Source organism: Schistocerca gregaria, chromosome 2, assembly GCF_023897955.1.
Source record: "Schistocerca gregaria isolate iqSchGreg1 chromosome 2, iqSchGreg1.2, whole genome shotgun sequence".
Taxonomy (NCBI): Eukaryota; Metazoa; Arthropoda; class Insecta; order Orthoptera; family Acrididae; genus Schistocerca; species Schistocerca gregaria.
The window spans coordinates 349,998,454-350,016,095 of NC_064921.1; the positions used below are offsets into that span (position 1 = coordinate 349,998,454).

Consider the following 17,642-nt stretch of genomic DNA (forward strand, 5'->3'; position numbering starts at 1 on the left):
TTTCGGCAAATCGGCTTATTCGAAACTCTGAAAAGTAGCACTCTTTTTGTGTTGCCAAATACATTTTCATTCAAGAAATGGAAAAATAATTGAGAAAGGGGCAGAAATCTGGTACACGATGCGTCGAAGTTTTGTAGATGTCTTAACAGTTCGTATAATCAATGGTACCAAGAAAAATTTTCACCTAGTCATGAGATGACGTAGAGTTAAATGATTTTGCTGTTATTGTTGCAACGTTGATATATGTTGTGTAATGAGTTAAGCGGCAACATCGTCTGCAGAATGGTTTGAACAACTGGAAACGGAAGGCAAAATTCAAAAGTGGCGGTAGTTGTCTAAAAGGAGATGCGTATGAAGGACGTTCCTAAACTGCAGCCACATAAGAAAATGTAATGTTTCCATGAGGCGAGGTTCAATAGCCGTTAAGTATTTTATATAATGCATTTTAATCCATCCGTCGCGTAATTATTTACTTGAGACTGTGCCTATCGGACCGCACAGAGTGGCCATGCGGTTTTGGGCGCCATGTCACGGACTGCGCGGCCCATCCCGCCGGAGGTTCGAGTCCTGCCTCGGGCATGGGTGTGTGTGTTGTTCTTAGCATAAGTTAAAGTTAGTTTAAAGTAGCGTGTAAGTCTAGGGACCGATGGCCTCAGCAGTCTGGTCCCTAAGGAATTCATACACATTTGAACATTTTGTACCTATCAGCATCGTATCTCATTGTGTAAGATAATTGTGCAGTTGCTATTCAAAGGACCGTGACTCGCGTAATGAGGCTGGACACCTGCCTCTTGCTCCACTGCCGCACGGACGTTTAAAAAACACTTTCTTCGAATTCGCCGAGTGTGGCGGGCAAAGCCAGCCAGTAAAGAGTGCTTTTCACTGCTTCTTAAGGCGGCCCTATCATTAGCGATTTCCTTTTCGGAAAGATTTCCTTGAAGTCCTTTGCGTGCTTCCGGCGTGGAACTCTCTTCTGGGAGATTTTTAGGAATTCTGTTGTGTGTCCCCGAGATCTCGCGGCCTCTTGCAGTACTCCATTGACCGAGCCAAGACGGCGTCACGTGAAACGCTGGGAACAACTTCAGCTATTTCATATGAACCACTCCTGCCTAAGAAAACCATGTTAAATAGCAACCAGCATATCTCATAAAAATAAGACAAATGCGACTATCAGCAAACAAGAACAACTAAAACAAGCAATGATGCAAAGTTTTATGATCGCTGACAGCAAAAAAGTAAGAAAACACTTCTGTGAGATATGATTATATAGCTGGTGAATATTACGGATCTGGTGAAACGCTGTTTTCACAAAACAAAAACAAAACAAAAAAATTACACGAAAAATAAAATGCAGCATGCTTTGAACTTCATAGATACAATTTGTTTTCGCAAATCGAACTTAATTTGCATTTGGCCAAGTTCGCTCAAATCTGCTTTAATAGAAAAACAGCTATCAAAATTTGTGGCCTAGTCTAATATTGTCATTGTCTATATCTTGATGGTACATTTTTAAATTAGAATAATAAAACAGAAGGATGAAGAAAAAAGAGGGATTAAAATGCCCAGTTTGTACATGATAGGAATCCGTGTTCCGTTTGATAAATTTTTGACGATTGCTGGTAGGTAATACAGATTGAGAGAGTGTAATACCTGATTTGTAAAAAGCAAACAAACCTCCGTTATACTAAAATCTGTTAAATGAGAAAGAGATCGGTGAAGAGTCCTGCAAACGGCATTTTCCTCATATGCCACTCTAGCTTTTGAGCATGATACGGAAACTCGTGAAATAAACTTTTCCACCATATAAAGATGGACGAAATGAATTGATGGTACAAGCACTGTTGGTGGCATTTAGATACATTGACTATTTTCGCGCGCGCGCGTGCGTGTGTGTGTGTGTGTGTGTGTGTGTGAGAATGTGCGCGCGCGCACGCTTGAATCAAACATGTAGAAGGTGTTTTTATAAATGAGTTCTCTTAACCAGAGAAACTTGTGCTGCTACCACTTAAGTCAACACTTTGCTGCAGGTGACTTCAGACAGCTGTGAAGATTGAACAGGAGTACATCACGCACCGAAGGGCTGCGTCTGGCATCGCAGCCACAAAGCGAGCAGCATTGTCGCAATCCCACCGACGCGGAAGTTTTGCCTCATTTCACGACTTCCGTCCTGCAGACACGAGGAAGCGCCTGATCGTCCTTGTGGTTCCCGGAGAAAAAGCGTAGTCGTTAATGGCAGGTCGAGGCACATTGTCTCCTTTACTTCTACGTATGCTGCGAAATTACACGTTGATCCAGTGGTTGACTGCGCAGAATCATTTATTATCATCCAATGAAAAAAAACTACAGGATGCATCAAAAAGAATCATTCGATTTGGCACGTCTATATTTTTGAAACTAATAAACATATACAGTGAATTTTGCCTTTTGATGAACTTGAAGCTCAAAAGGTTTTTTTCATACCTTTTTATAGCTGTTCAATATGCCCCCCCCCCTTTAGATGCACGGCATATATCAATGCTGCATTCAAATAGTTCCCACGCTGCTGCGAGCAAGTCTTCAGTTACAGCTTCCACAGCTACTGATATGCGATGTCTCAGTTCATTCATTGTTGTTGGTAACGGAGGCACATAAATAGTCTTAAATAAACCACCACAAGAAGCACCCACATACAGTCAGGTCCGGTGATCTTGGAGGCCAGTATACCTAATGTTAAGGCTGAATCATTTGGTCCAGTGCGACCGATCCATCGTTCAAAAACGCTTGGATTAAAAAATTCTCGCACTTTCAGACGCCAGTGTGGCGGTGCCCTATCATGTTGGTAAATGAAGTCTCCAACTGTGGGAATGAAAAGTTCTCAAGCATATCGAGATATGTGCTTCCTGTAACAGTGTCCTCGGCAAAGAAAAATGGACCGTACACCTTTTCCGCGAAACTGCATAAAACACATTAAATTTTGGAGAGTCCCTCTCATGTTGTACAACTTCATGTGCTTCTATCGACTCTATATCCACACATTATGGCGGTTCGCCTGTCCTTTCAAATGGAATGTTGTCTCGTCACTAAACACAGCATGGAAGAAAACTGCCATCCTCCATCTAGCCAAGAACGAAATTACTGAACTCCGCACGCTTTTGTTTTCCGCCTTCACGAAGAGCTTGCAGTAGCTGAATTTTGTGTGGTTTCATATGTGAAAGTCGACGCAACACACGCCAGACGGACACCGAGGGCATGTTGAGCTGTCGAGCTGCAAGGCTAACTAATTTCTGTGGATTCCTTGTGAAACTCTCGCGGATGCGTTCGACGTCTGTGTTAAGACACTCGGAGACGGCCCGGAATTTTGCCTTAACACAAACAACCTGTTTCTCGGAATTGTTCATGCCAACGTCTAATGCTCTCTGCTGTAAGAGGATCCACACCGCACCTAGTACAAAAGTCACGATGAACAGTTATTACTGATCCGCACTACGTAAAACGTAGAACACAAAACGCTTTCTGCTGTTGCGACACCATTTTTACTAGAACTGAAGAAGGCGCGCACTGCTACTACCTTGCGGGAACGATGTAAAACTCGAGAATTTGGTTTTTCCAACAGTGCGCTGTTCACGGACATGTCTGAAATAAAATAATGTGTATGATTTTTTTAAAATATGATGATTCTTTTTGATACACCCTGTATTTTCCGACGATGGAAGTGCTGATAACAATGCAATGTGCGGAATGTTAAGTTTAGGCTGTTATATTACCTGCAGGACAACGTTTAACTTGGAAGTCATTAACGTCCTTTGTCGCTACCAATGTTTCTCTATGCGAAAAGAAAGTAGTGGAAAGCATTATTGTAATACTAACATTATTATCATACCAACGATTTCTCCAAATAATTCACATTTACAGCGTTAACACTATTACAAAAAGGAATCAGATACTTGGGGACACATTCGTGTAACAACCTTCCAGACATTATTAAATGTCTTGTAGCTAATGTGGTGGATTTTAAAACTGAAATAATTTTCTGTTGGGCAACTCCTGCTACTCTACTGAAGAGTATCTTCACAGGAAATCGTAAAATTAATTATTTTTTGTTCTGAAACTTCCTGGCAGATTAAAACTGTGTGCCAGACTGAGACTCGAACTCGGAACCTTTGTCTTTAGCGGGCAAGTGCTCTACCTTCTGAGATGCCCAAACGTGACTCACGACCCGCCCTCACAGCTTTAATTCCGCCAATACCTCGTCTGCTACCTTCCAAACTTCACAGAAGCTCTCCCGCATACCTTGCAGATGGTTCAAATGGCTCTGAGCACTATGGGACTCAACTGCTGTGGTCATCAGTCCCCTAGAACTTAGAACTACTTAAACCTAACTAACCTAAGGACATCACACACATCCATGCCCGAGGCAGGATTCGAACCTTCGACCGTAGCAGTCGCACGGTTCCGGACTGCGCGCCTAGAACCGCGAGACCACCGCGGCCGGCGCATACCTTGCAGAACTAGCACTCCTGGAAGAAAAAAAAATTGAGGAGACATGGCTTAGCGACAGCCTAGGGGATGTTTCCAGAATGTGTTTTTCACTCTGCAGCGGAGTGTGCGCTGATATGAAACTTCTTGGCAGACTAAAACTGTGTGCCGGACCGAGACTCGAACTCGGGGCCTTTGCCTTTCGCGGGCATGTGCTCTATCTCCGCTGCAGAGCGAAAATCTCATTCTGGAATTTTGGTTCTGTTATAACTGACATCATTGTACTGCAGTAGTTAAGCTGACAGTGTTCCGAGCTTTGCAGTACGGATTATGTACATCACAGGATGCTGAAATCGGTGTCCTCACGGAGTATGTTGAAAAAGCAATTGTTCCACTTTATGCCACCGGGAGAAAATAAGGCTCTGTAAGCAGTCAGAATGAAGTGTGGGAGCGGGAAAAGGGGAAGAACGATAAAACACATGATAACGGTTGTTCTGATACGCTTATTAGGATATGCTCACATGTTAAAACATGTGTTCAGTGTAGTCTCCGGACTCAGCATCATGCTGGACCCGTTACACGGCATGGTGGACAGCTGCTCGCAGCATATCCGGTGTGATCAGAGTGATTTGTAGTCGTATGCTGTCCTTCAGATAAGATACATTCTGGATACCTCCCTGACAGACACGATATTTCAGATATCCCTTCAACCAGAAGTCTCTTGGATTTAGATCGGCGGGTCTGGAGGGTCATACCTGGTAAGTAACATGTGGGGTCACCCTGCCTTGCATGAAATTAGTGGTGTGGACACAGTTGTGTTCTTGCAAAACCGGAATCACGTGTTGCGCTAGGAGGTTCTCATAACGTGCAGATCTCACTGTATACCTAACAGACCTGCGGGGTGTCATTTCCTCGAAGGACCCGGCCAGTGTGGCCGAGCGGTTCTAGGCGCTACAGTCTGGAACCGCGAGACCGCTACGGTCGCAGGTTCGAATCCTGCCTCGGGCATGGATGTGTGTGATGTCCATAGGTTAGTTACGTTTAAGAAGTTCTAAGTTCTAGGGGACTGATGACCTCAGATGTTAAGTCCCATAGTGCTCGGAGCCATTTGAACCATTTTTTGTAACTTTGAATGACATTCGACACCTACATACACCGATGAACCAAAACATTATGTCCACTGCCTACGGCGAGACTGAAAGCTGCCTGATGGGAACATGTGCACGAAACGCGGTAAGCAAATCATATAAGACGAGTAGAGACGAATGAAGCATTAGTCTAGCGACAATACGGTCCGAAAATGAGGAAATACATCGACATAAGCGCCTTTGACATGGGGCAAATTGTTATACATGAAATGTATTCACAGTTGCGAATACAAGCAATCAACTGTATAAGGGAATGACGACAACGAAAATTTATGGCGGACAGGGACTCGAACCCGGATTTCCTGCTTTACATGACCGGTCACCTTACCCGATATGGCTATCCGTGCACGACTCACGGCTAGAGCCAGACTTCCACATATCGTCGTTCCTGCGTCACAACCTGTACTCGTACACACTTCATATAACTCCCGTACGGGTGAGGACATTTTAATTGATCTTGGTATCGGCGGATAAATAGGATATTGCGGTGCCTGTGTAATTAAGAACGATACAATGTACCTTCGGAACTCCTTACCTCCTTTTGTTCAGATACGTCAGCGTCTCGTTACGTCTAGTGGTTAATTCCATATCAGTTAGTGGTGTCACGATATTTTTGAGCTGATAGCGTATTTACAAACAATGCTATACGTCAATTTGGAAATCCGCTGCATTGCTTACAACTTATTTACGAAATTACACTTAAAACACACTGTGATGGTAAGTTCTATAGGACCAAACTGTTGGGGTCATCGGTCCCTAAACTTACACACTACTTAATCTAACTTGAACTAACTTACGCAAAGGGTAACACACAACAGGGAGGACTCTACCCTCCGACGGGGGGAGCCACGTGAACTTTGACAAGCCACCCCTGACCGCGCGGCAACCCCAATTTTTTCCGTTTCTGTTTGTCATTAACTCCATTTTTTACGGCGATTCACATTTACCGCCGAGTCCAAACACTGGCATGTCAACCGAATTTTGTCGTGCATTCTGTAAAAAGAGAAACGTACTGCGGCGCCCCAATGTGCGTGATACAAGATGCGTCACGTACGTGATAGCCTATTACAAACGAAAGTATTCGTTCTGCTTGTAAGGAAACACTTTTTAGTGTTCCGTATCTTAATTGATAGAAACGGAACTGTCACAGGGTCAGTCTGTCTGTCCGTCCGTCCAACGGCTTTTTTTCAGCAACGCGTAGACGTATCGAGGGAACATTTACATTACATACTAAGGCCTACAGTCCTTGGCAGTGTAATAAATGTAAGCTAAGTCAATGCAGCCAAAAGTTACGGTCATTTATGTCACATTTCTCAGGAACGGCTGGACGTTCAAAATTGCTCAAATGGCTCTAAGCACTATGGGACTTCTGAGGTCATCAGTCCCTAAGCATACACACTACTTAAACCTAACCTAACCTAAGGACATCATACACATCCATGCCCGAGGCAGGATTCGAACCTGCGACCGTAGAAGCACTGCGGTTCCGGACTGAAGCGCCTAGAACAGCTCGGTCGCAGCAGCCGGCCGGCCGGACGTACCTAGATGAACTTTATACCATGCACTAAGGCCTACAGTCCCTGGCAGTGTAATAAATGTAAGCTTCTAAGTCAATGCCACCAAAAGATACGGCCATTTATGTCACATATGTTGACACTCGCAAACTCAGTCGTCAAACCCTGCAGGGTGCTTCCCGTTGACCTAGAATCATGAAATTTGGTAAGAAGAAGGGTTATCACAGTACAAGTAAAGGAAAAAAATCAAAAAATTGTTAATTTTTAATTATACCACACGAAAAATTTATCTTTTGTCATTTGTTTTCCGACGTCAACAATCAGTTGTTCTGACATTAGGGAAGGAATGAAATTATTGCTCATATGACGCGAATCTTGGTTTAGGATATACCTTGAAACAGCTTATATACGTGCAGCGGTCGCTCCTGGATATTTCACGATGGATAAATTTCGAAACACGTTATATGAGCGATAAAGTTGTTCCTTGCTTGATGTTTGAATTCTACCATCGCGACCCAGTCAGCTTGAATGGAGATCTACTGATTATTATAATAATTGTTTCCATGACTAAGTCTCATTTGTATTACTGAAATTAAACCTATCTCGAAAGTCTTTGAATCCCTGCGATCAATATCTTGCCAGTAGCAACGTCGATAACAAGCAAAAAGGGTAGAGATATTCTCGATTCCCAACTGTCTACATACGTAATTAAGTTTGTACGGAACCCTCGGTGCGCGAGTTCTTCTCGCACCTGGCCAATTTTTTATTTTATAGTCTGCACTCGGATAATCGGGACCTTGTCACATTAGAGGAACAAGGGCAGTTTGTTTGGCTGTTACCATTAAAAAATGTCGTATTGTCGGAAGAGCAATGCGGTGGTGCGGCTCGTTCGAACTGGACCAGAAGGCGTGATAGATCGGGCGTCGAACCCAGCGCCGTTCGGATGCGCGGCGGAGTGCAGTGGCAGCGGCAGCAGCGGCAGCGCCGGGCCACATCATCGGCATGCGGCAGCCGTCGCTAGCTTCCGGTAGGGGTGGCGCACCTACAGCGACTCGCCTCAGGTCGGCCAGGTAGAATACTCGGGACGCAGCCACCGGAAGCGTCGGCGCTGCCGCTGTTGCTGTTGGAACCGCCAAACTGTCAGTTGCTCGATGGCATTTAAATTGGGACAAATATCCTCTCGTTCCAAGAGGTCCTCCACGTGCGCAGTTCGATGCAGTGGCAAATTTGTCATCCATAAAAACGAAGTCAAGGCCGAATTCACCGCCGAAAATACGCAAATGGGGAAGGCGTACTTACCACAATAGCGTTGATCTCAGATTGTACCATTTTCAAAGATTTGGATGTCAGTACGCCAATCCAAACGTACTGCCTAGCCTCACTAAAACACAAGGACCACCAAAACGATCATGTTCGACGATGCTCCTGGGTGCTTTACGTGTTCCAAGCCCTCGGCCTGTGGAGGTACTTCCAGAATCACTACTCTCACAGCAGGTACCACAAGCCGATTTCTCATAAACTATGCTTAGTTGAAGGGGAGTCAAAGCAAACGAACACGTGTCTCTGCTTATCTATAGATACTCAACCGATTCTGAGAAAACGACGGTCAAATTCTCGTGCCTTTCAGCGCGCAATAACCTCAGCTGAAATGGTGGCACAGTGGTTACAATCGCGAACACAACAGAGTTCGAAACCCGAGTATCATTTTTTATTTTACTTTTTTTTCATTTATCTTCTAAAGTCCGTAGAAGGCTACTACACGAATGTTCAAGTTAGGGGATACAAGGGTATTATATTAATTGTAAAATTAAAGCTGGGTTTCACAGCAAGTCTTATATTTGTATATATTATATGTATGTATGGTATTTTCACGGGTTACAACACTGCTAATTTCTCATATTCTTATGTTTTATTATTCGATCAGTTCTTATCTTAAATACACTCCTGGAAATTGAAATAAGAACACCGTGAATTCATTGTCCCAGGAAGGGGATACTTTATTGACACATTCCTGGGGTCAGATACATCACATGATCACACTGACAGAACCACAGGCACATAGACACAGGCAACATAGCATGCACAATGTCGGCACTAGTACAGTGTATATCAACCTTTCGCAGCAATGCAGGCTGCTATTCTCCCATGGAGACGATCGTAGAGATGCTGGATGTAGTCCTCTGGAACGGCTTGCCATGCCATTTCCACCTGGCGCCTCAGTTGGACCAGCGTTCGTGCTGGACGTGCAGACCGCGTGAGACGACGCTTCATCCAGTCCCAAACATGCTCAATGGGGATCAGATCCGGAGATCTTGCTGGCCAGGGTAGTGGACTTACATCTTCTAGAGCACGTTGGGTGGCACGGGATACATGCGGACGTGCATTGTCCTGTTGGAACAGCAAGTTCCCTTGCCGGTCTAGGAATGGTAGAACGATGGGTTCGATTACGGTTTGGATGTACCGTGCACTATTCAGTGTCCCCTCGACGATCACCAGAGGTGTACGGCCAGTGTAGGAAATCGCTCCCCACACCATGATGCCGGGTGTTGGCCCTGTGTGCCTCGGTCGTATGCAGTCCTGATTGTGACGCTCACCTGCACGGCGCCAAACACGCATACCACCATCATTGGCACCAAGGCAGAAGCGACTCTCATCGCTGAAGACGACACGTCTCCATTCGTCCCTCCATTCACGCCTGTCGCGACACCACTGGAGGCGGGCTGCACGATGTTGGGGCGTGAGCGGAAGACGGCCTAACGGTGTGCGGGACCGTAGCCCAGCTTCATGGAGACGGTTGCGAATGGTCCTCGCCGATACCCCAGGAGCAACAGTGTCTCCAATTTGCTGGGAAGTGTCGGTGCGGTCCCCTACGGCACTGCGTAGGATCCTACGGTCTTGGCGTGCATCCGTGCGTCGCTGCGGTCCGGTCCCAGGTCGACGGACACGTGCACCTTCCGTCGACCACTGGCGACAACATCGATGTACTGTGGAGACCTCACGCCCCACGTGTTGAGCAATTCGGCGGTACGTCCACCCGGCCTCCCGCATGCCCACTATACGCCCTCGCTCAAAGTCCGTCAACTGCACATACGGTTCACGTCCACGCTGTCGCGGCATGCTACCAGTGTTAAAGACTGCGATGGAGCTCCGTATGCCACGGCAAACTGGCTGACACTGACAGCGGAGGTGCACAAATGCTGCGCAGCTAGCGCCATTCGACGGCCAACACCGCGGTTCCTGGTGTGTCCGCTGTGCCGTGCGTGTGATCATTGCTTGTACAGCCCTCTCTCAGTATCCGGAGCAAGTATGGTGGGTCTGACACACCGGTGTCAATGTGTTCTTTTTTCCATTTCCAGGAGTGTTTTATACTTTATTCTTATGTTTATTCTTCAGGAAGATTTGGTACATTCCTATGGATGACACCGATTGTAGAAGCATTCGAAACACACAAAAGTTTGCAACTTCACGAGCCTCGCGTGGAGGCAAGTTTGCCATAGGGACTTTTCTTCATGCGAATTTTACTCGGGAAAGGAACGTACTTAACAATGCTGAAGGTTTCGCGGCAAACCAAGCATAACGCATCATTTTACCGAAAACTGGCGCTTGCAACTGATTATGAATCAAGACACAATACACAAATTTCGCTGAAAACAATTTCAAATAATTTTCTCGTTTTTGGGTTTTTTTTAATTTAGTCACCAGACGTACAAATAGTACAGCAATAAGAAGAACATTATTTCAATATACACTGGAAAAATTCATTTCGGCTGAGATTATAGTGCACTAAAAGATACATAAAATACCTCGAAAACTTTGAACATCGTCTTGCCAGAAAAGGTCGAGTATCTATGGATAAACCGAACAGGCGTTCGCTTATTTTGACCACTCTCCCACTGAGCGAAGTTTCTGGAAAATTGGATTATGCCAGTTGCCGAGTTCTCCTTGTCAGACAAAATCTGCTGTCATCCTAGACGAGTATGCCTTCCCACTCCTCGCTGGTCCAGTCTCTACGCTCTTGGCAACATCGCAAACCGTGTAGCCGATTTGTGCCATTATTTTTTTTATTGTTTACGCTATGACCGTTAGCTTTAGTTTGGAATAAACGAAGAAAGAGGTCTCAAAGAAGCCTTTTAAATAACAGCAAGTTACCGTTCGTATTGGACTGTCTGTGTTTTAAATGGTACCAAGGATTATTGAAGAACATATGCAATTTCTGGGCCGACTTGTTCGGCATTTCGCCTAAAACACCAAGTAACATACTTGGGGTGAGCCATCGGTTCACCGAAGACCCAGCTACACTTCGGCGTATTAGAACTTAAATGGAAGATTTCTATATGTATTCAAATATTTAGCGCTATAAAATGGTTCAAATGACTCTAAGCAGTATGGGACTTACCATCTGGGGTAATCGGTTCCGTAAACTTTGAATTACGTAAACCTAACTAACCTAAGGACATCACACACATCCATGCCCGAGGCAGGATTCGAACCTGCGACCGTAGCAGCAGCGCGGTTCCGGACTGATAGGCCTAGAACCGCTCGGTCACAGCGGCCGGCCCTAAACGTTATAATCATGCGAAGACCAAGTATCAAATACTGTTTCTTACACGATTGGCGACTTTGCAACTAACAGCGCTAGGTAACCAGACACATATGTCTAAACTGTGTACGAATCAGCAGCACTTAATCATTTAATTTTTCATTATGTTTGCTAAACGTTATACCTTTATTTTTTTGCGACACCTTAGCGAAATACTGCGCGAACAAACTAAGCAACAGCTATGGACTAACACAATTTCATTTTAAATTCTTCATTCTGTTACAAAGGTACCTGGAGTTACTGTATAAATAGTTCATTAATGTTAATGCTATGGATGCGGAGCAAATTGAATGACAGATAATTTTGAAAGTCTCATAGTCCTAATAGTGGATATGTCTATTGTATATATGAAACTCGCAACGCCAGAGAATTGGCGCGAAATGCAGGAAAATTTGCAGAATGTTAGCGCCTAGTCAGGAACTGGCGGTTAATCCTGACGTAAATGAATGTAAGATATTGCGCGTCATTAGGCGGAAACACTCGTTACACTTAGACTGAGTGACAAAGTCATAGGAAAGCGTTGCGCACATACGGTATACAGATAGCGATAGTATCGCGTACACAAAGTATAAAAGATTAGTACATTGGCGGAGCTGTCATTTGTGCTCAGGTAATTCATATGAAAAGATTTCCGACTTGATTATGGCCGTACTACGGGAATTAACAGACTGAAATTGGAATGGTAGTTGGAGTTTGGCGCATGGGACATTCCATTTCGGAAATCGTTGTTGTTGTTGTTGTTGTTGATGTTGTTGATGTTGCTGTTGTGGTCTTCGGTCCTGAGACTGTTGTGGTCTTCGGTCCTGAGACTGTCTTGATGCAGCTCTCCACGCTACTCTATCCTGTGCAAGCTTCTTCATCTCCCAGTACCTACTGCAACCCACATCCTTCTGAATCTGCTTAGTGTATTCATCTCTTGGTCTCCCTCTACGATTTTTACCCTCCACGCTGTCCTCCAATACTACATTGGTGATCCCTTGTTGCCTCAGAATATGCCCTACCAACCGATCCCCTCTTCTAGTCAAGTTGTGCCACAAATTTCTCTTCTCTCCAATTCTATTCAATACCTCCTCATTAGTGACGTGATCTACCCGTCTAATCTTCAGCATTCTTCTGTAGCACCACATTTCGAAAGCTTCTCTTCTCTTCTTGTCTAAACTATTTACCGTCCACGTTTCACTTCCATACAAGGCTACACTCCATACAAATACTTTCAGAAACGACTTCCTGGCACTTAAATCTATACTAGATGTTAACAAATTTCTGTTCTTAGAAACGTTTTCCTTGCCATTGTCAGTCTACATTTCGTATCCTCTCTACTTCAATCAACATCAATTATTTTGCTCCCCAAATAGCAAAACTCATTTACTACTTTAAGAGTCTCATTTCCTTATCTAATTCCCTCATCATCACCCGGCTTAATTCGACTACATTCCACCATCCTCGTTTTGCTTTTGTTGATGTTCATCTTATACCCTCCTTTCAAGACACTGTCCATTCCGTTCAGCTGCTCTTCCAGGTCCTTTGCTGTCTCTGACAGAATTACAATGTCATCGGCGAACCTCAAAGTTTTTATTTCTTCACCATGGATTTTAATACCTACTCCAAATTTTTCTTTTGTTTCGTTTACTGCTTGTTCAATATACAGATTGAATAACATCGGGGAGAGGCTACAACCATGTCTCACTCCCTTCCCAATCACTGCTTTTCTTATATGTCCCTCGACTGTTATAACTGCCATCTGGTTTCTGTTCAAATTGTAAATAGCATTCCGCTCCCTGTATTTTACCCCTGCCACCTTCAGAATTTGAAAGAGAGTATTCCAGTTAACATTGTCAAAAGCTTTCTCTAAGGCTGCAAATGCTAGAAACGTAGATTTGCTTTTTCTTAATCTAGCTTCTAAGATAAGTCGTAGGGTCAGTATTGCCTCACCTTTTCCAATATTTCTACGGAATCCAAACTGATCTTCCCCGAGGTTGGCTTCTACCAGTTTTTCCATTCCCCTGTAAAGAATTCGCTTTAGTATTTTGCAGCCGTGACTTGCTAAACTGATAGTTCGGTAATTTTCACATCTGTCAACACCTGCTTTCTTCTGGATTGGAATTATTATATTCTTCTTGAAGTCTGAGGGTATTTCGCCTGTCTCATACATTTTGCTCACCAGATGGTAGAGAACTGTCAGGACTGGTTCTCCCAAGGCTGTCAGTAGTTCTAATGTAATGTTGTCTACTCCCGGGGCCTTGTTTCAACTTGGGTCTTTCAGTGCTCTGTCAAACTCTTCACGCAGTATCATATCTCCCACTTCATCTTCATCTACATTCTCTTCCGTTTCCATAATATTGTCCTCAAGTACATTGCCCTTGTATAGACCCTCTATATTCTCCTTCCACCTTTCTGCTTCCCCTTCTTTGCTTAGAACTGCGCTTCCATCTGAGCTCTTGATATTCATGCAAGTGGTTCTCTTTTCTCCAAAGGTCTCTCTATTTTCCTGTAGGGCAGGCATTATCTCTCACCGCGGTCAACGTAGTGATCGACGGCGTTTGCCACGAGTTTATATGAACTCCAACAAGTAGGCAAGGGATTAGTGTGGCGCGCTTGCAATAAATGTGAAAACGCGAACCATGGCGGCGTTATTACCAGTTGTGTTCAAACAGGACCAATGTGCTGTTATTCTTTTCTCGGCTGCAGATGGGTAAACACCGGACGACATTCATAGGAGAATGAAGAATGTGTATCGGGCAGCACGTCCGTCGGAAACCACCGTTGTGGTACAGTGTTCCAAGTTCGGTGCTGGTTGCGATTCGACACAAGAAGCCGATCGATCTGGTAGGCCTGCCCGGCGTCTCGATCACTGGGGAATGGTTCTGCGCAACGCTAGAGAAATTACTGCATTCACAAGGGCTACAACTGCTGCTTCACGATAACTGTAGTTTTATGTATTGACAATGCGGTCACAGACCCAGAATAATTTAATTGAATGTTACAATGGTCGCGGAAGCCTATGTTTATATAAAAATAATGTGTGACTTTGGGTGTCTGTTAACAGGCGCAGTCGGGATTGACTCTACGAGGTTAGGTATGTCAACGTGAGAGACTGAATATAGTGGTTCAATAATTTAATTGTGTTTTTTTCGAAAGATATTAGTACAAGTTTCTAGAATTAGTTTGGGAGTTTTGTTCAACAGCGAGCTAGAGTTGAAAGAAGTTTGAGATCTTTGTCAGAACGGGAATATCTAGTGGGCATAAATGAGCTGTTATATTAGAAAGGGATTATATTTTGAGTGCTGTACGTTGACAAATCAATTGTGTCCGCGGATATTTAGTTTGATGTCTATCTGGAATTGAGACTGGCTCCGATTTTGTTGCCGTTTATTGTACTTATGGGCCTGTGCAGAACCTTCTTGGGAGGAAGAATGGTTCTGGGTGTGTATAGAACTGACTGCTGAAGTTCAGTGAGTTAGTGAAAAAGACTCATGTGTATCTATTGTGTTAGCAGGCACTAGTTAATCAATTGCTGGACGTGAGATTTGTTGTACAGCATAGTTTGCCTTAGAGTTGACAACATCTTTAACCAATGACGAGAGAGCTTGTCTTACCTAGTGGAACCATTAATTGGAACTACATTAAGGGTATCATACACTTCAAGGAAAAATTTTGACGACTGACCATTACTCACTTTAACGTATAATGGAGAAGAGAGATGGACAGCCGCCAACGCCTCAAGAGGAAAAGCTTTGTTTTCATGTTTTAATGGTAGGGTGAAAGTGGCAGTGACATCAGTTATATTTTGTTGCAGGTCAGATTTGTTTGTTAGTTTGAGTTACGCTGGCACTTGTTGATAGCAGCTATAGCACACAAATAATAATAATGATGTAAAATTTCATGACTAAAACCTCATTACGTTGAAGTCAAATTAAGTTCCTACCTCTTATTTCACGTGGTTATTTAATGCCAATGATTTATGATCAGCATTAAAGAAGATATTATAATAACGTAAAAGGGAAAGAAACGTACAGAAAAGATAAACAAATTATCAGCTCAGTTGCTACCACAATCTAACTCATGTTATAAATAAAAAATATCAGTAATTTCCGTAGGGAGTTGCTATAGCACAGAATGTTTCGAAGATTGAATTAACATTATCGTCAAGTTAGCATATACTGCCGAAGTTATGTTTCAATAGAAAAATACTGAATAGATAGAGACTTTTCCCCATAAAAGAAATAATTATAAAATATAAGTAAGCGAAGGAAGGATGGGGACATAAAGGTAAGTATACTTATCGTACTTAATAATATTAACGGAATGCACAAATTCTCTCGCTGACTTTGCAGTTAAATAGATCTTTGCTTTCTTGATACCAAAATAATAAACCATAAGATAGAAAGTAACGGTTTTTAATGTGTGTAAACGAGGAAAGTAAGTAAGTTAATTACTATATTATACGTCTATCTACGATGATAATCTCATTTGCTAAGAAGGTTATGAAGCCCTTAAGGTGGAGAGATAAAGGAAAAAGTAAGGCTGAGTCATAGTTAGACATAATAGTTCTTGTATTGCTTACGCTTAAATAACGTAATTTGTCGGCTTCTCGAGTTCTAAATGATGAATTTATACATTTACCCATTACATGGTATGGTTAGAATTCTAAGCTCATGGTGGTGCACAGGTATTAGTGAACCTGTTTAACTTTTGGATACGAAGTGTACAGCGATTAAGTAAGAGCTGCGAACTTCTGAAGTACGTAGATGATCGTACAAAGTATTTCAGAGCTGTAGTAACCTATTGGTTCAGTGGAGTTATTATCCAAGATAGCTAATGCCAAAATATTAAAAATATAAATACCGGAGAATTTATTAAGTGCAATGTATGGTTATAAGACATATAAGTTTGCGTTAATTGCGTCAGTCCATATTTCATCGCCCTAAACAGTAGACAGGGTATCTTATTTTGTATTTAGTAGGACTCGACAAAATAAAATACGTACACGCAATCTGTTAGAAATAACCTCGAATTTATTCAACACATATGTCGTACTTTATTGCTCTTGGGACTTCCTATACATGCAGTAACTTATATTTGTATTGGGAAGAAGTGGAGTAGTTTTCGATGGAATCAGAGCATGTTACTCTTAGCAACAGTGTAACACACAGTAAGATGGCTTATGTAGTATAGTTGCAAGTGCAGAAGTAGATAAATTCGGAATCGGGAATACACATTTACTAGTGACTGATAAATATAACAATACGCTTATGGCGACGGTCAACATATCTTGTACTTAAAGTGAGTGCATCAGCCTTATTATTAGTGCGTGTTTATACCTTAATTTCAAAAAGTTGCAACATTACAAATTTGCTCTCTTTAATAAAAGAATTAAACTCGTTCAGTGGAGTCAGCTTGGTGCATCGTAAAACTGTACCTACCTCTGTTCCGTACGTTAGTGAATTAGCACGTGCTGCAGGTCTGCTTGAGTCTAGCGAGCTTCGCTAATACGTTTCGGCATTGTGTCGGGCGCGCAGCACACCGTCACGCCCGTCATATATCCGACTACGAGCGCTGCAAGTTAATTCTCTTTCGCAGTATTCCATGCGCAGTACACAGCGGACAGCGCTACTAACAAACTTGTAATCATTGTTTCTCCTCGATTCGACGGAGCTCTAAAAATACACGTGTGTGGATTCACCTGATGCATTATAATTTGGTGCTAAGCAGTCATGTTATCAGTAAGTGTAAAATGTTCAATCCTAATAATTTTATTTTGCCACAGATAAATGTGAATCAGTTTTGGCTCGTGCGGAGACAAAGTTTCTGTCCAGTGGTACACTACTGCTTGGAACTGAAAGTTCGGCATACACGGATCTTCCGTTTTCTGGTTAATTCACTAAATACAGTGTGGGTGGCGAACTGCCACTGTGACTTAAACTG

At 43.2% G+C, this 17,642-nt stretch overlaps 1 protein-coding gene across 4 annotated transcripts in view; it reads right to left on the bottom strand.

Annotated features, from left to right (window-relative positions):
• The window catches only part of LOC126337029 (ras-like GTP-binding protein RhoL), a 350,016-nt gene that overhangs the window by 76,064 nt on the left and 256,310 nt on the right, over nucleotides 1-17,642 (bottom strand). The gene's annotated exons all lie outside the window — the stretch shown is intronic.